At 43.1% G+C, this 26,826-nt stretch overlaps 1 protein-coding gene across 1 annotated transcript in view; it reads left to right on the top strand.

Moving 5' to 3' along the window:
• The window catches only part of ACSS1 (acyl-CoA synthetase short chain family member 1), a 1,294,163-nt gene that overhangs the window by 424,890 nt on the left and 842,447 nt on the right, over positions 1 to 26,826 (top strand). The window lies entirely within an intron of this gene.

Below are 26,826 nucleotides of genomic sequence, written 5' to 3'. Positions count from 1 at the left end.
ACGCATTCTATCAACCACTTACGGGTGAAAGGAGGCGCTGCCATAGCCGGCTTGAAACTCGTGCACTTACTGCTTTGGAGGGCGCACAAATGCTTTTTTTTGCGATTTTATATAGCGCGCACTGGACCCGAAGGTATTGGAGCGCTTTATATGAGCACCATCTGTGTTAGTATACATTATAATTTTTTGAGTAGGCACGGGGAGGATAAGTGATTTGCCCAGAATCACAGGATGTTGCGCCCACACTCAAGACTCAAAACTAGTTCCCCAGGTCCAAAGTCGGAGGCTCTGACCATTACTCCACATCCTCCCACAGGATTGATTTTATTTGGCCTTTTTTGTGAACCACTTGTGCAGAGCCAGCCCTCCCACGTTTTTGATGAGGGCGGGCAGCTCTCCATTATCACATTTGTGTGACACTTTGCACGCCCAGAGACATTTGAAGACATTTTAGGGGTTTTATCCTAAACCCCCTTTGAATCCGCATTCAGTGACACACGATTGTCACTGAATGCGAGCTCCAATTCCCTTACCACCCCCTGGAGTAAGTCCCGACTGCTCTCTATGCAACTTCTGAGCGACAGCTTAGAATGACAAGCCTGGTGTTAACATGGATTTAATTAGTCTTAAGCTTTGAAACGCCAGTGGTAAAAATCATTATCCACCAGGCCTACTGCTATCTATCTAGCGCCCTCCCTCTATCTAGCCCTCCCTCTATCTATCTATCGCCCTCCCTCCCTCTATCTATCATACCACCACAGCATCACTCATCACCACCACGGCATCACTCAGGGGCACCACAACATCACTATGCGCTACCACAGCATCACCCAACGCCACAGCATCACTCGTCGCCACCACAGCATCAATCTGTGCAACCATTCAACAACAACTGGTTCAAATATGTTCTCTTAATGTTTCAAGCTTTATTACAAATGTCACAAAAAGATGTTAATATTTCACTTCTGTTCTTAGATTTTCGTCACAATAAAATACACTGAACATAATCTTCACAAAAGTTATTTACAAAAGTTTAAGCTATTGCCAATATAAATTACAATAACTTTTATTTAAGTATTATTAAAAAAATAAAAGCCATTGTTATTTGTAATATCAATACATCTAAGTCACGTAAAGACAACACATATTGCATTACAAATGTTCTAGGTGTCACAGTTGCGAAAGTTAAAACTATTGGAATTGTAAATGACAAAGCTATTAAATTAGCTATTTTCAAAACCAACACAAATACAAAATGTGTCATTTACAATACCAATATCTCACACTTTCCTAATGCGAGACCTATTGCATTGCAAATGCTTGTTTATTTCAGTGATGCGCCGCATGGGGATGCTAGAGGGTTTTGTTTCCACTACTGCTCTTTTATACACTAGCCCCACTGCCAGACTGCGCGTCAACGGAACGTTATCCCAACCTTTTCACTTATCACGCAGCACAAGGCAAGCATGCCCTTTGTCCCCTTTATTGTTTATTTTAGCGATGGACCCTTGATACGGCTTTTCCAGGGCCGCCACTTACAACGTGGTCTGCAGTTTAAAAATGGTCCACTGCTAGTGTCCCTATTTGCGGATGACACTATTTTAAATGTGAGACATGCACAACTTAATCTTGATCCGATTATTAGGGAAATCTTACGGTTTGGTCGGTTTTTGGGATTTAGAATTAACTGGCACAAATCTGTGATCTTTCCGCTGACGCTCAGCACTGTTCCATGGGACTGTGAGTGTCCACTCGATTCGTGCCAAGACAGTCAAATACTTAGGGGTTCATATACACATAGATTAAGCTACTATAATTAGGCTGAATTATGAATGTGCCGTTTGCTCCTTGGAGTCACAAATAGAGTGGTGGCTTCGTCTCCCACTGTCAATGGCAGGTAGAGTCGCCATTATTAAAATGATAGTCCTGCCAAAATTTCTATATCTTTTCAATAATATTCCCATCCTTTCGCTCAGTCCTTTTTTTATTTTTTTGCAGCGGCACCTCCTTTTTTGATTGGTATGGGGGGGTAAGCGCCCACGGGTTAACTGACAGGCTTTGACTCTTCTGTATGAGAGGGGAGGTTTTGGGGTCCCAGATATGTACTTATAATATTTAACTGCACAGTGCAGTTATGCTTACGCGTGGTACCACCCGGATGTATGGATCCTTTTCTTGCGACTAGATGCAGATCTGGTGCTTCCTCAGAAGTTGTCCACAGTACTTCCCAAAGAGATACTAGCTGGGCTTGGGTGAAGTTACGGAGACGACTGGGGCTGGACCTATTGTATTCTCCGGAGTTACCGCTCCCGAACCCCACTTGGCTCCCCATCACTGGAGAAATGCTTGTACAACGCACACTGGCTAAGTTTGATGTCCAAAAGATAGGCGATCTATTTCCAAAAGATGATGTTTTCTTGGTGTCTGAGGATATTCGGTTTCAGGGCTGCTCTTTCATGGACGCCTTTGTGTTGCGTCGTCCATATTGCGAGCCATCCTTCCTACATATCCAGTTGCGCCAGAATCTACTGCCCCATTAACGTTGTTCATTGAGAGTGAAACGGGCACTCACTTAATTTCCAAAATGTATAAGGCATGCATCACAGTGCACCCTTTCGCTGATGTTAAAATTTGCAGGGCATGGGAACAAGATTTAAGCCGGCCCATATCGGATGACCAATGGGAACAGTGTTGCAAGGTTACAAAGGAAATATCCCTTAACAGCAGGCACAAACTGCTTCATTTTAAATTCCTTCGCAGAATGTAATACACCCCTGCCTGGTCGCATAAGATAGACCCATCTAGACTACATCATTGCTGGAAGTGTTCGGCCCCTCAAGCGGACTTCGCCCACTTGACTTGGACTTGTCCAAAGTTGCAACCATATTGGTAACAGGTACATGCCACATTGGGAGACATGATCTCCCTGTCTTTCACCCCCACTCTGGAAATCGCGCTTCTTGGCTATATGATTAACTTCCCCAAGAAAATAAGGAGGTTTGCGGCACTTGGGTTTCTGCTGGCTAAGCGAGAGATAGCGCTGATGTGGGGCAAGAAAGCGACACCCACATTGCAGGCCTAGCTGCGAAGCCTAGCTTATTGTAATGTCAATTGCGAAATCTATGCGTCCCTAATGCCAAGCTCCTCACGTCCGAAAGATATATGGGGCCCCTACAGGGCGTATATCGCTGAGACACGCAGGGACTTTGATTCACAAGCGGAACGCGGCATTGTGCCTGAAGGGGTGGGCTGAGACGACATCATACAGGCGTGAAAATCCGGTTAATTAATGTACTCTGTACTCACATTTCTGCACCACGCTTATCTCAGGGGGACACATCTGCTGGTGGATTATGTAACTGTTACTGTACACGGAGTTGCTGCAGATAACAACTTTACTGAGCAGACGAAATAGGGACCAGCAGTTCATTAACTTATGCTGCCCCTGTGGACAGGACTTTATCTACTGTTGCCAAATATTATGTTATGCATGTCACAGTATATTATTGTTGTATGATGAAATGCCTAACAATGTACCACTCTGATATTGATTCCCTGATCATTATGTATTTAAAAACTGAAACTAGCGACTATGGGAGTAAATGGAACGTCCCTACTACCAATCTCAGAGGAAGAGGTGAGGTGAGGTGAGGTGGGGAACAGTGGGCATGACGCCACAGAAGGCCCCTGGCCCGGATGGCAATTTGCCCGACCTTCACATGTCCAACATGGACTTTTGGGCCCGATGCTTACCCCTGTTATTAATGCAGCTGTCAGGGCTGGTTGCCTGGCCTCATGGGCTACCTCCACCAGTGTCCCCTTTATCATAGGCCCATTTCCCTGTTGGACTCTGTGTTCAAGGTGGTTAGACGAATCCTGTTAAATAGACCATCCACCTGGGCTTCAGAGAATAACATTCTGTCAGACATTCAATATGGCTTTCGTTCTGGTCGCTCAACAATAGAGTAATGTCTGAACCTCTTTCTGATAGTGAACAAGTACACAGTTGCCCGCTCTGGTACTGTGTTCTTGGCTTTCATGGACCTCTCTTCCGCATTCGATTGTGTGAATAGAAGCAGGCTGTGGCAGACCCTGCCCTTCTTGGGGGCGGACAAGGAAATGGTCCTTTTCCTACGGGATCTTCATCTAGATACTAGGAAGGCGGTGCGTTACTCTAGAAGCATGAAGGCCTCATGCTTGTTCCCAATCAGGAGAGGGGTAAGACAGGGTTGTATCCTGGTCCCATTCCTATTCAATGTATACATCAATGGCCTAGAGAAGACCATCCTAGAGACCAGGGCGGGTTTTACTCCGGCAGGACGGCGTGGTCTTCCCGTCCAGCTGCATGAGGACGATGCCCCCTGATGGCCAGGACGGAACAGGGTTTACAAATGTTAATCAACTCCTCTGTGCAATTTATGGGGGAGCAGGACCTCATGGTTAATAACTCTAAATCTTTTATCATGCAAATAGGGGCTTGCCCGAGTAGGCCATACACCTTTATGGTAGGGTCAACTACTGTCCCAAGAACAAGTGTTTTCTCGTACTTAAGAGTCCTTTTGGATGAGAAAGGGAAGTGGGGGTCCCCAACTCACTTGCAAGAGAAACGATTTCTCGAGAGAGATTGCAGCCATATTTCATTTCACAACTAGACTGGGGAAAAGACCTGTGGGAGCCTTTTTAAACCTATATAGCTCCAAGTGTCTCTCCATGGCAGTGAAATCTGGGGATATACTAACACAGAGAACCTCCAAATTGTGGAAAATAAGTTTTTGAGACTGCTCCTATCTGCTCCTCAAGGCAGCCCCTCCTTCACAATACATGAGGAGCTTGGCATGCAATACATAACTGATATGATAATGATATGCCCTGTCTCATTATGGTTAAAAATGTGGGCAGGTGAGGGGACAGCACTAAACAAACTCATCTTAAAAGACTGTCTGGCCCTTGATCACGCTGCACAAATATCATGGCTGCACTATATTGAAGAGATCTTAACAGGCGTTGGAAGACGTAATCTTTTTACTAACCCGGACCGGATAACCAAGAGTGATCTGAACCCTATAAAGGCAAGCTTCATGGAGCAGAGGGTTATGGCAAAGAAAGAGAGGGAGCTCCTAGAGCCTAGTGTATGCTGTTTTATCATGCTAAAAACTACCAAGACTGTGGAGCCCTACCTACTGGGATTCATAAATTCGCATGACCGATTCCTGCTCACGAGGTTACGGTTTGAACTTTTCCACCTCCTTCTTGCTCAATCTAGGGGCTGTACCTAGGGCCAAACCTTGCTGTCCTGTGGCTGCGATGGGCAATCTCTACAGGATGAGACTCATTTTATGTTGTTTTGTAGTTTTTATGAAACCCCTAGAAAGTCTTTTATAATTACAATTTTGTAAAGAGCTAATTTTACGCAAGTATGGCAAGCTTTTTTTAATCTATAAATGTTGACAGGCAGCACTGTTATTTTTACTTGAATTTTTAAAATCTGCTTTCCGACTTAGATCCAGTTGTGAATAACTAGCCTGTTCCCCCTAACTATACCTCTTGCAAAGCCCATGGTGTCTTGTTTTTAACGATGTAGCATTTATGTAATTCGTAGCCAGTGGTCCGCTTGCATTTCCATTGGCACAAGCTATTTTAATCCACCGGCTCCCCCGGGTGTGGTCTGGTTTTATTTTCACCATATTTATTATTGGATTTTTGTTTATTGTGTGCTTTTATGATTTTAACACTTGAAACCGAGTAAAGATCATTGATGATGATGATACTGGTGGAGTAATGTTAGTACTTTTAGTAACATTGAGGTAACATAAATACTATATGCCCACTTGGGCAGACCGATGTAGTTTGTATCCAAGTAGAATAAACAAATAGGATGACTAATACAGAAGCAATCTATTAATAATAGTGTGAAAACTGTTATACAATGACGAAAATTGTTTTTATAAATACATTTTATTCTATCATATACTGAAATTCACTGTGAAAGTAATTGATGTGGCCTGAGGCAGTCTTTTCATTTTTATGGTAACATAAGCCCACTGGAGCAGAACTATGGAATGTATTCTAATGAGGCCCGAATTTGAATTCATATAGTATAAAAAATGAATTGTGTATGAATATTGACAGTGAAATGACGTTTGTTACATGCACACTTTTGAACGATTGCTAGTAAGCCATAGAAACCCATGCATTTAAGGCCACTCCAAGATGGCGTATAATTCGCAGTATTGAACAATGTAAAACTTTATTTTGCCGTTAAACTATGCTTACTTATTTTTAGTTAAAAGTTATGGAATGATGCATGGTCAGCGTCGTGACCAAGGTGTGTAAGAGCACCAAAACGCATTGGCACTTATGCTTTTACTGAAGATAGTGGAATAAATACCTTTTATTTGCAACAGAGTGCCGTGGAGTCCTTTAATTTTAGAGGAATCATCTAAAAACTTTATAATACACAGCGAGCGGCGAAGCACTGTAAACGTGCACCACCGGCGATTAGGTTACTCTTGATTAACTTGTCAAACAAAGAGGAGAGTATATATATATATAGGGTAGCTTATTGGAATCAATTTCTAGATATGTGGACCAATTTCTGCATGAATTTGTGGAAGCCTTGCCATCCTTTATCAAGGACACTGGACATTTCCTCTCTAAAATCAATGGTATTAATTGGGAAGATGATTTTGTACTTATTGCCCTAGACATAAATTCCCTCTATACGAGTATTTCTCATGTGGATGGACTCAATGCTGTGTTATTTGGGAAAACTTAGCATTACCTACAGTCAACATAGCACTAAGCTACTGAAAATGTTAGAACTGTGTTTGAATAATAACTACTTCCTGTATAACAGGGAGGTTTATCAACAGTTGAGAGGAGTGGCTATGGGGGCATGCTTCTCCCCCACATATGCGTATTTACATGTAGGGTGGTGGGAGGAGCATGTCCTCATGGGTACACTCGCTAGTCTTTTTCCTAATTGTATTGTGCATTTTTGGCGCTTCATTGATGATATCTGCATGGTATGGAGGGGTTCTGTGGAATCAGCTACAGAATTTGTCAACAAAATCAATGAGAACCATCTTAATTTATGTTTCACCTCACAAATCAGTACCCAACAGATACAATTCCTTGATGTGGAAATCTACATCTCTGAAGGCAAGCTGCAGACCCGTCTGCACAGAAAACCTACAGCAGGCAATGCGATATTGCACGCTAGCAGTTCGCACCCTTACCATCTGATTAGGAGCATCCCGTATGGGGAGTTTCTTAGAATGCGTAGAATCTGCAGCTCTGAGGCTGATCTTGAGAGGTGTCAAAATGAGGCGTTTGTAAGATTCTGTGCCCGGGGGTATGATACCTCTCTGTTACAAGAAGCAAAAGCTAGGGCGAATCAGTTTAATAGAGAGGAGTATCTTGCCTCAGTCAATGTGAATGTTACTCAAAAATCATTGAGTAATGAGGAGAGGGAATGTAGCAACAATATCAGTCTGATAACGACTTTCAATGGTGATGAGAGGAAGGTGAGAGGGATACTAAGAAAGCATTGGCCGCTACTGAAGACCGATATCAGTTTAGCTCCCCTGATACCAGATGAGCCCTCCGTGGTTTTTAGAAGAGCACCGTCCATGCGGGATGCTCTGATTAGATCTAGCCCGGAGGTAGTTATGAAATCTTACCGGTTATCAGAAAAATGTGGGGGTTTTTAAGTGCATCTCTTGCAGAGCATGCAAGTTTGGTGTTAACACCAGTGAATACCATTCTGCATTTGATCCAAACCCCATCAAGATTAGGAACCATTTCACCTGTCGTACTGATTTTGCGGTGTACGTGCTCCAGTGCACGTGTGGGCTCAAGTACATTGGAAGCACGAAATTGCAGGCCTTTAACCGTATCCTGCAACACCTCAGAGCTATTGTTAATTCGGATGCTAATTATCCTGTAGCACGGCACTTTGAATTGGTCCACAAAAAGAACTTGAATGACCTGAAGTACTTTATCATTGACGCCGTACCCAAGAACATCAGGGGGGGCAACAGGGAGAAAACCCTAAGACAATTAGAAAGTAAATATATTTTACATTTAGACACCAGGATTCCGAATGGAATGAATACAGGGGAAGATATGCACTGTTTTTTATGATCTTTTTAACAACAGTAGTGTTAAGGCTCCCCATTATGCGTAATTTATGAGCTATCCACTTATCATTTTTTAGCTAGTTCCCCATTTGGATGGCCTGATGTTCATTATTCACCCAGATTAGTTTTATGGTGTTTACTAGTTGTCCATCTATATAGGGTCCCTGAGTCTTTCTGTAGTGTGATCTTATATGAATTAGAGGTTGTTCATCAGTGACCCCACCTGTTTAGTAGCCTACTATCATGTGAGTTTTGTTGGTAAAAGGCTGGTCATTGATCTTTTATAACAGTTTTCTCCATTTGGATTTGGGCACTATGCCATAATGTTTCCATGTCTCAACAATGATCCAGGTTTATAGTTGTACGTTACGTAGACTAACAACCGATTTTTGGCGTCATGTAACCCTGCATAAATAGTGGTTTTATCGTGCCGTCCAATTCACATTCCCATTTATATGAATTCAAAGTCTTTTTAAATGTTGAATACATTTTGCACTTTGCACAAATTTGCACTTTATAATTGTCATGCACTCGCACTTTTTTATTCGGATTGTTGTAGTAATTCTGATTGTGGTCAGCAATATGTATATAGACTGTGTTATAGTAATTCACTTCAAGTCCCCATAATATTTCTTCCGCTGGATCAGCCAGGATAGGGCATTTATTTAGAATTTAAAGTGATTGTCCATGAATTTCTTATATTTTAAATTCATTGAGTATTCCTGATGTATATTTATATTTATATTAATATTGGTATCCTCAGATGGGGAGCTTGAGTATGTCTTGTATGTCTATTCATTGTTGACGCCCCTTCAATCTGATTTTGCACAGTATTTAAAGCACAATTATTGGTTCCTATGGTCATGTGATTAAGGCTACCGTGACGTAGCCGAAACGCGTCGTGCTGGTGACAAGGGAGCAATAAACCACCTTTTGAAAGCATTTCTAGCGCTGTTTTGTGGTCTGTACCTGCGTTGTTGGGCCGGTATCCAGAGCCGATCAGTAGGAGTTTGGAACGGATATATATATATATTGCCGCTCCCAACTCCAAAGGTGGACAATTCTTTGTGAAATGACCGAAACGCGTCTGTTTGCTGGCTGCTGTGTTTGTTTCACAATAAACGATTCAAACGGCCCCCGCGAGTGCTTTATTCCTGTGGAGAATTGTCCACCTTTGGAGTTGGGAGCGGCAATTGACTAGCGAGTGCACCCTCGCGTGTCAGCACCCGCCTGCGAGTGCCGCGCATGTAGGTGCGTGGAGAGCGGATATATATATATATATATATATATATATATATATATATATATATATATATATATATATATATATATATATATATTACCTACTGGCGGTCGCCAGTAGGTATATATAGTTAGGATTTTTTCTCTATGGGATTTTTGAAAATTCTATGTCTAATAACTTTGGCGTTTGTGGACGGAATTGGCTGAAATTTTCAGGAAAATGGCACATTTTGTTTCTGAGCAGCCCCTGAAAATTGGGGGGGGTTCGTCCAGGGGGGGTCGAGAAAAAAGGGGGGTCCCAAAACGTGTTTTTAACATTGAGTTTTCCATAGGGCGGTTGGCCTCACTTTTAGCCCGAACGGCTGAATGGATTTGCACGAAACTTGGCAAAATTGTAGGGACTGGTAGCCCGATGTGCCTTTTGTAGGTCTCAATATATGTGCTCCAGTGGATTTTGAGAAATTAACGTTTAAAAAAGATATATATCTGTAACAGCGGACCGGGCAGCGCTCCAGTTCGCGTACTTTTCGCGCAACGGAGCTTTGTGAAGCGAAGCTGATTGGTTCTCCGGCGTCTGTCAACATTCCAAACAGTCCGTAGCGGCCGCCATCTTGTCTCTCAGTAGGATCGAGATACAAGAGGAGGCGAAAGCGAAGGGGCAAATGACCATAAGGGGGCATAGTAGATCCTCCCTGACCTCTTAGGTTTGATGTACCATTTTGCCAAGTTTGGTGTAATTCCGTTCAGCCATTCAGGCTGTAGACGTATCTAAATGTCAATAATCGAACGGCTGAATGGATTTGCACGAAACTTGGCAAAATATTAGGGACTGGTAGCCCGATGTGCCTTTGCTAGGTCTCAATATATGTGCTCCAGTGGATTTTGAGAAATTAACGTTCAAAAAAAGATATATATCTGTAACAGCGCTCCGCTTCGCGTACTTTTCACGTTACGGAGCTTTGCGAAGCTGATTGGTTCTCCGGCGTCTGTCAACATTCCAAACAGTCCGTAGCGGCCGCCATCTTGTCTCTCGGTAGGATCGAGAGACAAGAGGAGGCCAAAGCGAAGGGGCAAATGACCATAAGGGGGCATAGTAGATCCTTCCTGACCTCTTAGGTTTGATGTACCATTTTGCCAAGTTTGGTGTAATTCCGTTCAGCCATTCAGGCTGTAGACGTATGTAAATGTCCTATGGAAAATTGCATGGGGAAAACACATTTGAAAGTGTTGAAATTTAGAACCAATTAAAATGTTACTTTGGTTTTGTATTTGTGTGTGATGAAAGTTAATTGGTTATGTATATATGTCAAATGAGAGGAAACCACAGCCATTTTGTGATACTAGTGTCTGAGGTACATTTGTGAAAATTTTTGGTGGTGAATTTCTGGTGTTTGATTTACAGAGTACTAACACTTCTCCTACTTTTAAAAAGGTGAGTTGTTAATTTGTAAGGGGAACTATGTTGTACACTTGAAGATAATTTGAAAAATGTTTTCTGTTATTTATTTGCAGTCCTTCTGTTATACTAAATACTTGATAAAGTTAGTTTTATATTATGTATTACTAAAAACGATAAATGAAAGTGATTATTTTTTTCTGCAATTTACAGCAAGCAATTTCAAAATAAAATGGCTCACAATGAAGAGACCGTGGCAATTTCTTTTGAATTGTCCACTACATTGATTGAAATTGAGAGCACCAATAATGAAATATTGTCACAAGGAGGAGATGACGTGTATGATTTCATTAGATTTATTGAAATTGACAGCACCAATAATGAAATATTGTCACAAGGAGATGACTTGAATGATTCCACTACATTGATTGAAATTGAGAGCACCAATAATGAAATATTGTCACGAGGAGATGACTTGAATGATTCCACTACATTGATTGAAATTGACAGCACCAATAATGAAATATTGTCACAAGGAGGAGATGACTTGAATGATTCCACTACATTGATTGAAATTGACAGCACCAATAATGAAATATTGTCACAAGGAGGAGATGACTTGAATGATTTTTTTGATCAATCTGTTGATGGCGAATTTATCGAATGTTTGGAGACCATAGAGTTACAAGAATCATCATTGCAGACTTTTCATGAGGAAATTGCTGATGAGGACATGTTACTAGTTCTTTCAAATTTAGAAAATTCTGAAGAATAAATTTATATTTAGAAATCAAAAATTGTTTGAGACATTATTCATTTTTATTTTTAATTTATGAGGTTGTAGCGAAGTGATTGTAGTATAAAATGAGACTTATAGTATAGAGTGCAACATTTTTATGTTACATGGTAAGTTTACTCATATTTACTTCCCTTCTGCCACTATATTATCTCCAATGTGTATTTGACATCTCTTCTTCATCTCCGGCCTCCTTTCTCTCACTGTGTGTCTCCGATGCATCTTATCGCTGCTATTTTGTGTAATTACAGAAGAGAGTAAAATAAAATAGTTCGGAACGTGAAAAGGGGGCAAAGTAGAGTACCCCTCACCCCCTAGGCCTTTTCAGGCGGTCCCAAAAGGATCAGTTTCTGCTTTCCTGAGAGATTATGGTATGAGTTCCATATACCACAATAATTTGCATTACAACATGCAAGATATCTATCTCCTATTACCAACTTTTGGAGATATTCGCGCTAAGCGCGAATATCTCCAAAAAGTAACACCTGCCCTGAGCAGTTCTTAGCCATGTTATCCAATGGGAGGTGGATAACATGGCTAAGAGCATTAGCTCGGTAATGCATGAATATCGCTGACTTTTTAGCGATATTCATGCATTGCGGCCATTTTTTATCGCATTTGCGATAAACCTTGATAATAGCAAGGTTTATCTTCGATAATTTCTGACGATGCTTAGCGGTAAAAAATTCGTTGGTAAGCATCGTTAGCGATAAATATCGCTTAACTTTAGTAATATGCACCAACGTCTGTTAACGTTCGATTCGAAGGAAATGAGGAAGTGTTGAAAAACATTGTTTGCGCCATCTTGCCTTTTTTGAAATGCCACACTTTTGTCGTGCACGGCAGCCATTTTAGATGCCTTGACCAGACCCACTCTCTGCACGCTGTCGATTCGTAGCATGGCTCCCCACCCTCGCAAGCATCTTCCCCAGGCACTGGTCACCCCCGCTCTCTGTCTTATGCATGGGCAATAAACCTCCCCCCATCTGCGCTGCTCTTCCCTGAGAATCACACTCTGTGCCCGCCCGACACCTCCCTTTCGCCCTATTCACTACCGCACCCTCTGACACTCCTCTTCCTCTGTGTCCGATTGTCCAGGCTATCAGCTAGCCCTGCAGATGTAGTTTATGGCTCCAGCTGTAAAGAATCACCCCTCTTCAAAGGAGTTATAGTAGATCAAGGCCCACACCCGATGAGATCCGTCACACCACACGTGTTCCTACTATCTGAAAACCATCCTGTATTGTGATTGGGGAGGGGACCGAGCCTGAAGCGGAAGATTCCAGGAATGACTCTTTGTTCATCAAAGTTTTTACAATTATGTGTCACATTAAAAATATATAGCACTCCAACAAAGTAGTAGGAATATAAAACTTTAATAACATATAAATATATACAACAAAACAAAAACAGTAAAAACATTTAAACAACGAAGAGACCGTGGCAATTTCTTTTGAATTCCTGATGAGGACATGTTACTAGTTCTTTCAAATTATGAAAATTCAGAAGATGTTGCCTGGGGGTGGGTCGTCAGTAGCAGTCTGTTGTGCGAATAGTTCCAAGGCAGCAGAACGCGCTGAAATCTAGATGGCACGAAAGTGATGTCTAGTAAGTTGCCGCCCAGCAAATAACGGCGTGGGGCGCCGCGGGGGTGAGTGAGTCCAGTAGGCACCACAGCTATTCTTACCGGCATTGCAGAATTACTGCTGGGGACAATGCCTGTGCTGTAGCAGGGTCACAGCAGAAACAAAAAGGATTCTGTTGAAGATGTTGTTGGTTTTCAATTTGAAAACAGTTCTGGTGTCAACTGCTATGCTAATGTAGTGGTTAATGTTTTGTTTTCTCTAGAAAATGTAAAAGAGGGGGAGGCAGTCCAAAGTTCCGTTAAAAGGGCAAAGGAAAGGATCGGTGGTTTGAACTATCAGTCAAAAAGGGGAGGGGGTGCAACAATTTTTCCTACCGGGTCACACTGTGCTTTCACCGGAACTGAGGTCTGCAGGATTCTAGTAATTCAAAGTGAGGCTGGCGCCAGCATGGGAGCGCCGACGTCCCGCGGATACAGTTTCGTCACTCCACGGGCGATCATGGCAGTCATTCCCCATTGGGGGTGTCTGCGGGGGTCGGAGACTCCCGCGGCTCCTCTAGAATCTTCAAGGTCGTGGAGGACTACGGTGGTGGAGTCAACCAGTGACCGGGCCATTTCTTTATGCTGGGCCCGCTCTTGCCAGGTCGACCGCCATTTTGAGAGTTCGGTAGCTACTGGCGATCGCGGGGTCAAATGAGCGGACGGGCTCCACCCTGCCGGGCGAGACGTTGCAGCATCGCCACAGTGGAAGAACCCTTTTCCGGGCGCTTGGAGCGCTGAGGGTGCAGGTGGGAAGCCTCCACTGGGGAGGCGGGAGAGGCCTGTTCGCATCGTCTCTCCCTCCCAGTGCACCCCACGGCGTCTCGCTTGAGATTTGTTATGGCCGGACCAGGCGATGAGGACGAGGGGGGGGGGGTTGGAGGGGGGGGGTCGGAGGCATGTGCAAGACATCCCCCCCCAGTGTTGTCGCAGCCATTATTCAAGAAAGAAGAAGTGTCCCGTCCGTCTTCGGGCCGGGCTTCCGGTGGATGTCGGCCGGACGCCCCTGGCTCTGGCCCCATGAACGGGTTCCTTGGTTTATCGGCTGCAGCCGGATCCCGTCGGCCTCGGCCTCGGCCCCCCGACCGTTGGTGGCCGGACCGGAAGAGCATGTGTCATTTGAGATGTCATCAGTGATGTCATCAGTGATGTCACTGACCATGTCATGAATGATGTAATATGTGACATGATCAGCAGTGGATTGCGGGTGCGCGATATATAGTTAGTGCAACTAACTATATATGGAATTTCAATGGTTTTGTGTGAGTAAAATAAGGTTTTTTAAATGCTAATTCCTAACTATATATGGTCTATAACCTATGGTTTTTTCTATGAATATATATATATATACATTCATACATTCATTCACCAAAGTGCCCGAAAGCTTCAGGAAGGCACACAGCTTAAGTTCGACCTTCCGGTCTACATTATTGCTTTCCTAGAAAATGTTTCTGCCTGACGCGTTTCATTGCCTGAGCATCTTAATGATAGGCTGCACACAACTCCGGCTGGAGAAAGCCTCGCTTTTATTTTTATTTGCACATGCGTTTAATTAGTTACCCTGAGTGGGCTTATGCTTAGTGCAGTCATTTTGGTGCATGCTGGGCCTTATAGTTCCCTTCTTGAGCCACAATATTCCCTAAGTGGGTCTCTTGCCGAAATTGTGAATTAAAAGCAGATTCAATCCTTTGTAGGACTCCGGGCATCCAGGAAAACCACTTTTCTGCAGACCTCAAGCGCTGCATGGCAGATGAACAGTTCTTCACCGGAGCATCTCCTTTTCCACTCTGTGTGTGCCCTCCATAAAACGCCTTGGGCAAATTGAGTCATTTTGAGCAGGGCAGTCCTGTCCTGTGGAGGAGCACCATCCAGTCAAAGTGAATGGAGGCTGCTGCAGAAAACGAGTTTCTGCCCTATGCAGCACAGATGACCGAAATACAATGAAGATTTGCCATGAATGTCACTATCCTACGAAGGAAATCAAATATGCTTTTAAAATTGGTCAAGAGGAAGTGAACCCACTTAGGGTGAAATAAATAAGACTAAATACCCCAGCATGCCGTTCTGCACTCATGAAATGACATGCTTTGCCAGGAAAATAAAATAAGGACTGGCCGTTCCTCTCGATTCAATGAAGCAAGCCCCTGATGAAGAGGATCTAAATCCTTGAAACGCGTTGGGCACGAAGCTGTAGCGTGATGTGAAGGGCATATTAAGGAGAAAACTGGATGGTTAGGACTCTTTGTGTGCTTTCGATGGCGGCGGGCTCGAGTGAAGGGGCGATCCTCCAAATATGTTGGTGCGCAAACCTTTCAAATCCAGAAAAGGAGCAGACTCGAGCCCAGCTTCGTGGTGCGTAAAGATTTATTTACAACAAAATTATCCAATAATTTTGTTGTAAAAAAATCTTTACGCACCACGAAGCTGGGCTCGAGTCTGCTCCAATTCTGGATTTGAAAGGTTTGCGCACTGACATATATATATATATATATTCACTGAAAAAACCATAGGTTATAGACCATATATAGTCATCAGTGATGTCATTTGAGATGTCATCAGTGATGTCACTGACCATGTCATGAATGATGTAATATGTGACATGATCAGCAGTGGATTGCGAGTGCGCGATATATAGTTAGTGCAACTAACTATATATGCGAATTTCAATGGTTTTGTGTGAGTAAAATAAGGTTTTGTAAATGCTAATTCCTAACTATATATGGTCTATAACCTATGGTTTTTTCAGTGAATTTTCAAGGTTTTGTAAATGCTAATTCCTAACTATATATGGTCTATAACCTATGTTTTTTCAGTGAATTTCAATGGTTTTTTAATAGCAAATATCAAAAGCTGTAAAATGTACTCTTCTTTTAAAGGAAAAATATATTTTATATGTATTTAATATAATTTTTTTATGTATATAAATTTTTTGAGGGAACAAATTTATCAACTATCATGCTGAAGAAGAGTGTGGGGGAAAAAAAACAAAGAGGAGGACTAAGAGGAAAGAACAATCAGTTCAAAAATACAATTGCTTTAAGGCATGAAGTGCTTTTCCACACATTTACATTTAAATAACCCATATTAGAACATACAAAATATCTACAGAGGAGACGGTGTACATTGAATTTTAGACTCTTCATTGGTACCTACATGTTGGTACTTACATCACCCACACAACACAACAGCTCTATTCAGAGCTACCCTACCTCAAAGCACTCTAAAATATTATTTTAATATTTCCCTTGGTTTTCCCCTTGTTACGCTTTCCGGAACGCTACCCAGTGCGCGTACCAAGTAGCGCTTCCACCGTGAAAAATCGAAAAAAAAATTATTTTATTTTTTTGCCCCTCGGGGCCCTTTAATAGCCCCCACATCAATCCTAGGGGGTCAGGAGGGGTCTACCTTGCCCCCTTTCATTCATTTCCCCCTTCGTTTATTTCCACCTCTTGTCTCTCGATCCTACCGAGAGACAAGATGGCGGCCGCTCCGGACTGTTTAGAATGTTGACAGTCACCGGAGAGCCAATCCGCTTCTCCTCGCGAAGTTCCGTTACGCGTCTGGTACGCAAACCGGGGCGCTAACCGGGACGCTGTCACAGATATATATATTTTTTTGAACGTTAATTTCTCAAAATCCACTGGAGCACATATCTTGAGACCTAGCAAAGGCACATCGGGCAAACAGTCTCTACAATTTTGCCTAGTTTCATAGAAATCCATTCAGCCGTTCGAGCTAAAAGTGAGTCCAACCGCCCTATGGAAAACTCAATGTTAAAAACACGTTTTGGGACCCCCCTTTTTTCTCGGCCCCCGCTAGACGAAACCCCCCCCAAACTTTCAGGGGACGCTCAGAAACAAAATGTGCCATTTTCCTGAAAATTTCAGCCAATTCCGTCCATCAACGCCAAAGTTATTCAACATAGAATTTTCAGAAATCCCTATTCAAAAAAATCCTAACTATATATACCTACTGGCGACCGCCAGTAGGTAATATATATATATCTATATATATATATATATATATATATATATATATATATATATATAACATTTCTATGGCAAAATGAAACCCCTCATTTTGTTCCTTTTCAAATTAAAAGTATTAAGTGTTACCACTTTATTCCAATCAAGATGACTTCAGGTGTGCCATACTTTTGTCATAAGTAAGACTGTTAGCGTTCTAGTTGTTCTTTAGAACACTCTGGGACATTCTGTCATTGGGCTATAGTTGGGCTACATCTGGCTGATATTTGGGCTACATTTGGGCTCTTTTGTCTCTGGTGGCCATCTTGGGAGACTGCATATCAGAATTTTTTAATGAAATATAAGAGGATTTGAGAAGTCACTCAAAATGTGCCCTAATTTTTCTTTCTTCAGCACTAATCATAATTTCTATGGCAAAATGAACCCCCTCATTTTGTTCCTTTGCAAATTAAATGTTTTAAGTGTTAACACTTTATTCCAATCAAGATGACTTCAGGTGTGCCATACTTTTGTCATAAGTAAGACTGTTAGCGCTCTAGTTGTTCTTTAGAACACTCTGGGACATTCTGTCACTGGGCTATAGTTGGGCTACATCTGGCTGATATTTGGGCTACATTTGGTTTTTTTTTGTCTCTGGTGGCCATCTTTGGGCTACATTGGGCTACATTGGGTTACATTGGGCTACATTGGGCTACATTTGGGCTCTAACATATATATAGCCCAATGTAGCCCAATATATATTTTTCAAAGTTAATTTTCGTAAAAACCACTGGAGCATATATCTTGAGACATAGCAAAGGCACATCGGGCTACCAGTCCCTACAATTTTGCCAAGTTTTGTGGAAATCCATTCAGTCGTTCGAGCTAAAAGTGAGTCCAACCGCCCTATGGAAAACTCAATGTTAAAAACACGTTTTGGGACCCCCCTTTTTTTCTCGGCCCCCGCTTGACGAAACCCCCCCAAACTTTCAGGGGACGCTCACAAACAAAATGTGCCATTTTCCTGAAAATTTCAGCCAATTCCGTCCATCAACGCCAAAGTTATTCAACATAGAATTTTCAGAAATCCCTATTCAAAAAAATCCTAACTATATATACCTACTGGCGACTGCCAGTAGGTAATATATATATATATATATATATATATATATATATATATATATATATATATATATACTACTATTATAAAGAGAGAGCTGAAACCTTTCAGGCGGGTAAACTCAAGAAGTACAGCACCAATCACAACACCCAATACAGCATTGGAAAGGGGAGTTGCAGCAGATGGACATAGGCTATACAGGTGGCCACCATATACATTAGAAACGTCAAAGAACCTTAGGGGTAAAGTAGTCCCTTGTGGGCATGAGCGTGTCGGGGGCGTGTTCGTGGGCGTGTCAAACTACACACATTTTACTTTGTGGCCGTAAACGTTGTCAGAGGGGTGTGGGCGTTTCAAACTACACACTCAGAGGGCCGTGGGTGTGTCGGGGGCGTGGTCGTAGCCGTGTCAAAGTATAAACACATTATACTTTGTGAGAGGGGCGTACTACAACAGCGTTCTCAGAGGGGCGTGCCACAAATTTTATAACAAAAAAATGGGCGCGTCATTCAGTAGCGCGCCTTTCCATTCACGAGTTATAATCACTTCTCACACGTCCGTATAGAAGACACAAGGTGCGCCGCATTCACGCACATTGCCATTCAGGCGGCGTTAATAACATATGTTGCGAAGTAACCTTTGTGGGCATAAGCGTTACCGATATCAACCGGGGATAAATGCAGGCGTCTCAGAATGCACACGCCCACACGTCTCAGAATGCACACGGCCAAACACAACAATGCTGAACAGCACGGACACCTCACGACGTGCACAAACGCTAATCTCCCTGTGATGAGATTAGCGTTCGTGCACGTCGTGAGGTGTGCGTGCCCTTCAGCGTTGTTGTGTGTGGGCGTGTGCATTCTAAGACGCCTGGTGCATTGGAAAGCGGTGGGGTAGCGTTCGGTAAAGTTTGCCGTCCTCCAGGTAAATCTTTTTTATACCCGGACAACGTCAGGACGGGCAGCTAGTATATATATAAAATATTATACTAGCTGACCTAGCCTCAATGAAGTTATAGTTAGGTCTGACTTTCCAGAGCAAAGACATTTTTTGTTCTTTTATAATTTTGTGCCGTTCAACACATCTGCACTGAACATTCTACAAAGAAGTTCATTCAGGGCCATACGTATGAAGGCAACATTGCGATCGCAAACGCCGAAATTCACAGAATTTCGGCGTTTGCAATTGCAAATCCAATGTATGTCACAAAACACCCCTTGCAAAATAAGGAATCACAAATTTTGCGATTCCCTATTTTGCGATTGCATTTCTGGAATCGCAAATTGCAATTCCTTAAATGCAATGTAAGAGGCACAAAAAAAGTGCAATTTGGATTTAAGGAATCGCATATTACCACCAACTTCAAGCTGGTGGTAATTTGCGATTTCTTTGAAAAATGCCCTTTTTTGCATTTTTCAAAGTGCCATGTGACTCACATACATGCCCTTAGGGCATGTATGAGCGCTACATCTGTACCCATGCTCATTTCAGGGGTGCAACAGGGTGTCTTTTTGACACCCTGGCACTCTTGAAATTGCATTTGCAATTTGCGATTCTCTATTTGGGAATCGCAAATTGAGAATGTCTTCCCATTCATTCCTATGGAGAGGCCCATAGGAATGAATGGGGTGGTATTCCTTAATTGCGAATCGCTCTTTGCCATTCGCAATTAAGGAATATGTAGGAGTTGCATAATTTATTGCAAATCCTACATACATAGTGTTTTGCAATTCTCAAATAGCGATTTGCAAAAAATCGCTATTTGAGAATTGCAAATGGACATTTTCGAAAATATGGCCCAGTTTGCACCGAGCTACTTCTTCTTTGAAAGTTTTGCATTAGTCCCTTAAGAGGAGGCCCAGTAGATCCCAAAAGGTATTACAGGCATCTCCTGGGACTCTTGCAGTACTGAAAATTAAAAAATACTCAAATCCTATTGGCTGAGCAAGCCTTTTATCTCCCAATTTAGTATTGCGATACTCTGTGATCTGTTTGGCCAGTCCCAACAGCTCAAGGAAATGTTGCGGCAGCCATTACAGAATTCGGGGAATAAGTCCCTTTGTCCTGATTTTTTTTTCTCAAAAGGGCATTAGGGGGAGGGGAGGACAACCTGACCCCCAATGCCCAGGTAGTGGAAACCCAAAGGGACCCCTACAGTGATTACAATTATTTTGTTTTCTGGGTCACAGGTACTGTAGTACTCTCTCTGGACCCAACACATCCCTCCCAAAAAGGTACCATTGTATTTTCCACAGGAGACGCTGCACAAGCTTCTGCCCCATGGGACTTTAGTGCCATGCAAGCTTCCCTGAAAAAGCGCTTGCACTGTACATGGGGTGGAAGCTTTCATAGTGGGTACCGCTGGAGTTCTGTGGTATGCAAACAAACCTTTAAAAAGCAAATAAATAAAACAGAGAAGACAATGTGGGCTGAGCTCACAGTGGGGGTTGGCCACTCACAGGGCATTCGACATGAGTTTGGCTACACACGGGGGTTGGACAAGCCCTGTGAGAAACCTCTGATGCACTGGGCTTTGGCCATAAGTAGTGAGGATTGGGTGCCCACTAAACAAGACATAATGTACTTTCTGTGTGAGGCAGTGCTTTAAATGGGCAGATCCAGACAGCTTTTGAGTACCTGCACATCTTCATTTTGAAAGCACAAGGACCAGCTCTTTTCCGCAGGGGTTTGATACTATTGATAGAAGAGTGCTGACATTTTCAGTAGCAAACAGGTGCTCCAAGATTGTGAGTACCAGTACTTATATATGTTCATTTCAAACATTGCTATGAAAACAATGTATGCACTGGGACACAAGTTATCAGAAAGGCACTTTTTCTTCTGAGGTACAAACATTTGCCCACAGTGCATCCAGTGTCTCTGCAAAGAACAAGATTTTCTAAGTAGTTTTCTAATCTCCGTTCTTGGGGTAAGTAGTGCTGTGTATGCACAACCTGCGGTACCTGTTGGAAAGTGGAGAATCATGCAGTGATGGTGGTTAGGCTTCACTATGTAATACTCTCAGAGTACCCCAAAGATGGTCCTTTGGATTCACAATAATAAATCCATCTCTTAGTCCTGGTAGTGGAACATATGTTAAACATTTCAAAATACCAAAATGGATGATAAATAATTGACTTGACTCAAAAGAAATCTGACACAAATTTATAATAATAAGCAGATTTTTATATAAATGTAGACACCAAAGTGAACAAAATCGGATAAGTATACAAGTAGTTTAGATTTTAAAAGGAGAAATAAAACAGTGCATTTCACTACTGCAAAACGCTAACATTGTCACTAGTGCTTTGTCCCATTGATTGCAATCGGTCACTTGCAGGCCGAGTTGCATGGAACACACCTGGAGTTAAGGTGATGCGAGTCCCAGGACCAAGCCATGATCAAGAAGCCTGGGTGCAGAGTTGTGCTGGTTGTCCTTGGTGCTAAATTGCGAGATGTGGGGGAGCTGGTTTTCCTCCTTAGATGGCAATTGTGAGGAAACGGATGTAAAAACTTGACAACTGGGCCACGGCTGAGGTCGGTCAAAGATGCTATGGCGTCGCTTCGAGTTGCAGTGTTGGGAAAAGGTGGTGGTTGCCGGAAAGGGCACCACCAAACCTTGGCAGCGGTAAGGTCAGCGAGAAGTTAATTACATGTCTGGATTTCCAGGGGAAAATATAGCCGCCTAAAACTTTCTGGAGGTCAGGACCATGTTTCCCACAATACACTGGACCATTTCGTTTTGGGAGATCCTGCGGAGGACCCAATAGTCACTGATTCTTTGGTTCTGGGAACTTGCTTTTACCTGTGATTGCAGGGGACTAGTCCCACTAGTCCAAGGGAGTCTGGATCTGTCTTTGGCTCTCAAAGTGCCCCTCTGCCTGAGAAACAGGACTTTGGTCTTGCACGACTTGCAGTCTTGCAGTTAAAAGATGGTTCTCACGGGGACATATTATTGCGCCTTTGCCTTGTGCAGGTCCTGAAGTCACAGGCCCGGGTATCCTCTTTTTCCTTCATTGGAGTGGTCACAGATCTGAGGTTCTGGTGCCCTTAAATCCCAGATTTGGGGGAGTGAGGAGTTTGGGTGTAAGTCGCCAATAGGCTACTAGCCCTAGCAGCTAATCCACCCATGAGGTAACCACAACCGGGGATGTGTGTCACCTTTTCAACCCAGAACCCTCTGTTATGCCACTTTTAAAATTTGCAGAAACCTTCCTTGGTTGTACAGACCAAGTAGCCCACTCTAGGGGTGTTGTTCGCCTTCTGGGGGTGAACACCTCCTGACTATCTCATTTCCCCACCTCCTCGGGTGCAAATGTGCCTGGGGGCAGGGAGAAGACTGTTTACCCCTTTGGGAGGCAGCCTGCTTGCATATCCAAGGCACTGCATGCTTTGAGGCTTACCGCCTTGATGTGCCACTTCACTAGCCATCCTTTCCGGGAGGGAGGAGTTGCCTCTTTCCCATGTACACCTTTGTTTCTTACAGCTGGGAGTGCTCACATCTCCTGGTAGGGGATTAGATTTCTGTTTTGGTGGCAGCAGCTCGGGCTGTCATCCAATGCACAGGAAAAGCAGGGGCAACCAGGTGAGCAACCTCTCAGGTAGCCACCTTGGTGCATGTCACATCAACTCTGACACGGAATCATGTCAGGGGTGATGAGACCAAACATGCGGGACCATAATGGAGCTGCCAACCTTGGGGTGCCAACCCATGTTACCCCACCCATGATCACTTCTAGTAGCCCTTAATGGAAAGAGGCTACTATTGGGACATACAAGTTTGCACTTACATATCCACACCTTTCATATAATGCACCCTGCCTACCGGGCTCAGGAGATCTACCTTGTGGGTGTCTGACATATATTAAAATTAGTGCTTTGACCTTGTCACTCTGGGTGATAGTAATGTTGAGTTGGAGAAGTTTGCACTGTTCCTGCAGTATGTAATGGCAAGCCTGCTGGCACCTGTTGCCTTAGGTCACTAAGGGTGGCACAAAAAGTGCTTCAGCCCCTGGTAACCCATTTAACATTCATGTTGTGTACCCTTAGTACCATTTACTAGGGACTTATAAGGGGGCTGGAGTCCTTGTCAATTGGGATTACCAATTTACACATATTAGTTTAAGGAGGGAGCACTGGCAATGGGCCCTTGATAGCAGGCTCAGTGCACTTTCAGAGTTGAAAACCAGCATCTAGTAGTCCAAATGAGGGCAACCAGTGGGACTACACCTTCAGAAAGCCTTTTTCCCTACAATAACCATTACAATTGGGAAGCTTCTAAGAGAGATCTATGTTTGCTAATTGCATCAGAAATCTATCAAAGATGGAGGAGTCATTCCCCAAAATGTCACTGTACGAACTCTTCTGTTTAAAGAAAAGCAAGATCCGACAACATAAGCTTTACATGCCATCGGTCATACTGAGGTAGGACCTGCCAAAACCTGGTGTGAGTTTTGTTAATGCTACATGAAGGAGCTTGCTAACTTTATGCTGTCTCTTTTGTTATAACCTACTGATAACCTTGAAACACACAAAAGAAACATCTTTTGTTTTCAAAATGCACCAAATGTTTTGCTTGCTAACAGAGAGGTAAGTAGTATTCTCGTTATGAAATGGAATTATGTTATTCTGCATTTATTGAAATTGTGTGCAAAAACACAGCAGTGTTTAGTATAACAATATGAGATCCCAACTAGATTGTTGACACACTTCAGCCCTTGTGACTGGCAAAAACAATATTGCTACTTGAAAAACAAGTTTGAGTTCAGGCAGTGCGTATTTAGGAACCACAATTTGGCTTAATTGATAGTAAACGTGCGAAATGTCCTAAGTATTTTAGGAGCCTGTGGTCTGCACTACTGAAGGCCAAAGCGGCCGAATGCCAATGCTACATAGCCTTGATTCCATGGAATTCCTCTTTCTTCTACCACACCTTCTGTCTCTTTGTCTAACTATTTTCATTTCAGGTTTCTCCATTTGTCACTATGTATTGCCTTTCTCTCCCTCCTTTTTCTGACTTTCTCTTTCTTGCTCTCAGTTAAGCATCTTTCTGTTTCCCGAGGGCCACAGTTTCATGTCCCTCTTTCTATTTCAGGCCTCAAAGATTGCTACATGAGGTCCCATGAAATAATAACACGAGTGGCAGCTATTGTCAGTATCTGCTTTTACATAATTTCACACTGTTTTCATGTGCTGTTTCAACAACATCAAAATCTTTCGTTTTTCTCAGTTACTGTGTGTGTCATGATATAGGTTTGCAGAATTGTCCCTAAGAAGGTTAAGCAGATGCTTTTGAAACCAGGGGACCAGGGCATTGATCCATGCTGTCCTACTGTAGCACATTGTATAATGTCTATGTCTGCTAAAGCCATGAGCATTTAGAAAAAAAAGTAACACACGGTATTACAGTACAGGCTCCTGACAGAGAGACAATAAGCGTCAGAATGTTTTTAGTAGAAGAGGCTGAAAATATATATTCAGTTAATAATTTCATTCATTTATTCACAAAACGTTATTCGGTTAGTCCAAACTATAAAAGTATACACAATAAATAACAATCAATGACTAAAATGACCTTACCCTGTTTACACCTATAAAAACAACATCTTAAAACTTCCATGAGACAGTTAAAAAACTGCAGCCAGTACCATGCTATCGAATAGTGCTTTGTGCCAGATACAATCAAGCATCATACTGTTAATAATTTAAATTTTAGATACATTCTCTTGAAATGTCCCAAACTTATAACGTGTTAGAATTTTTATGGCCTAAATATAACATCTGTATTTTATTGACAAAATACAAACGGCCACACTGTTTCCCTTATTCGGGCTACTAAGATCCAGGTGGCAAACAAAGTGTACAAGCCTTTGAAATATTTTGATTTAAATATTGGCATCAACTCCATAACAATATTGATGATTGGTAAAAATTGAAATTTCTGATTGGTGCAAGGTTGTAACACAGAGCAATGCAGCCCCTGCCCTGCAGGGTAGGAGGTGGGTACTGGCTGCTGATCATGGTGGGACCTTCTGAGTCTGATCCTAGTTGACTGACCTTCATCATATCCACGTCACCTGAGTCACTCAGCCCAGGTTCTTTACTGAAAGTATAACCTTTTTTGGCCTACCTTGAGGTCCTGGTCATGAGGTGAGGGGTTCTAGCTAGTCTCTACTGCTCTACATGGTGATATTGGTGCTCATGGGGCCGTATTACAGAGAGTGCCCCAAGGGCGCAACAGGAGCTGTATTACAGTAAGTGCCCCGGGGGCACAACGCGTGTTTGAGCCCGCTTTGCGCGTCCCCAGGGAATTTTGGCATTACAGAAGGGGAGCAGGGGCGTGTGTGTCCCCTTCAGTAATATCGATAGCGCTGGCGCACTTAAAGCGTCATCACTACCTTCAATGGGAGTACCTTCATTTGCATGGGAGATTCATATGTCTAGGAACAGATGTGTATTGATGTCAACATTTTACAGCTTACAATATATCTAAGTTGATTGAGTGTGTTTCCATTTCTTTCTGCATAATTAATGTTGTAATTGTAAAAGAAATTGAGTTCACCCAACAGAACCATTTGTATTATAATCGTTTGACGCCCAGGTTTCGAGGGATATTGGGTTACCCCATCATATTTTGTGTATGTTAATTTGCATAGTGGTGTGTCCTATACAAACGAGGGGATTGCTTAACCTCTGTGCCCGCGTCATTTTACAGACATGGGTACAGAGGCAAAAAGCTCTGAGGGCACACTGAGAGCTTCTAGGTGGGGCACTGTGAGACCCCCCCCAAGAGCAGCCCTCTGGAGGGGGTAAAGAGGGTCCTATCGACCCCCCAGACATCCCTATGCAAGTGGGTGCAGTCGCTGACTGCACCAGTTGGTAAGGGGATCTCTAATCCCCTTCAAAAGTGCAGGCGGGCTGCCGCCTGCACTTGTGGAAACATGGAGCAGCTGCAAGCAGCCTCTCCTTGTTTTCACATGAATGCACCGCCCCCAGGGCAGCACGACTTCATGTCTGCCCTGGGGCAGCGCATTCATCATAATAGGGCACATTTTCATTGTTTGCGCCCGGCGAACCTTTTGAAAGCTGCGCCGGTGAAAACAATGAGAATGTATAATACGGCCCGGGTGTTTGTGGCCGCTTTGCGCGCCCCCGGAGCACTTTGGTATTTCAGCAGGGGCCGCAGACCCTTGTGCTGCCCCTTCTGTAATACTGACAGCGCTGGCACACATAAAGCACCAGCGCTATCTGCCAGAAGGCATTCCATCATTTGCATGAGGGTGTTCCCCATGCACATTAGGGAATCCCTTTGCCTCTGCACCCATGCCGTATTATATATGCTGGCACAGAGGTAACAAAACTGTCAGGAGGCGCACTGACACGCCACCTAAAAGATGGCGCACTGTCAGTGTGCCCCCTGAGAGCAGCTCTCTGGGGGGGGAAAGGTGGTCCTACAGATCCCCCCAGACATCCCCTTGCAGGTGGGTGTATTCACTGACTGCACCTGCCTGCAAGGCGATCTTCTAATCTCCTTTGAAAG

The sequence above is a fragment of the Lissotriton helveticus genome, chromosome 6 (assembly GCF_964261635.1).
Source record: "Lissotriton helveticus chromosome 6, aLisHel1.1, whole genome shotgun sequence".
Taxonomy (NCBI): Eukaryota; Metazoa; Chordata; class Amphibia; order Caudata; family Salamandridae; genus Lissotriton; species Lissotriton helveticus.
This window is presented reverse-complemented; position numbering and strand designations above follow the sequence as displayed.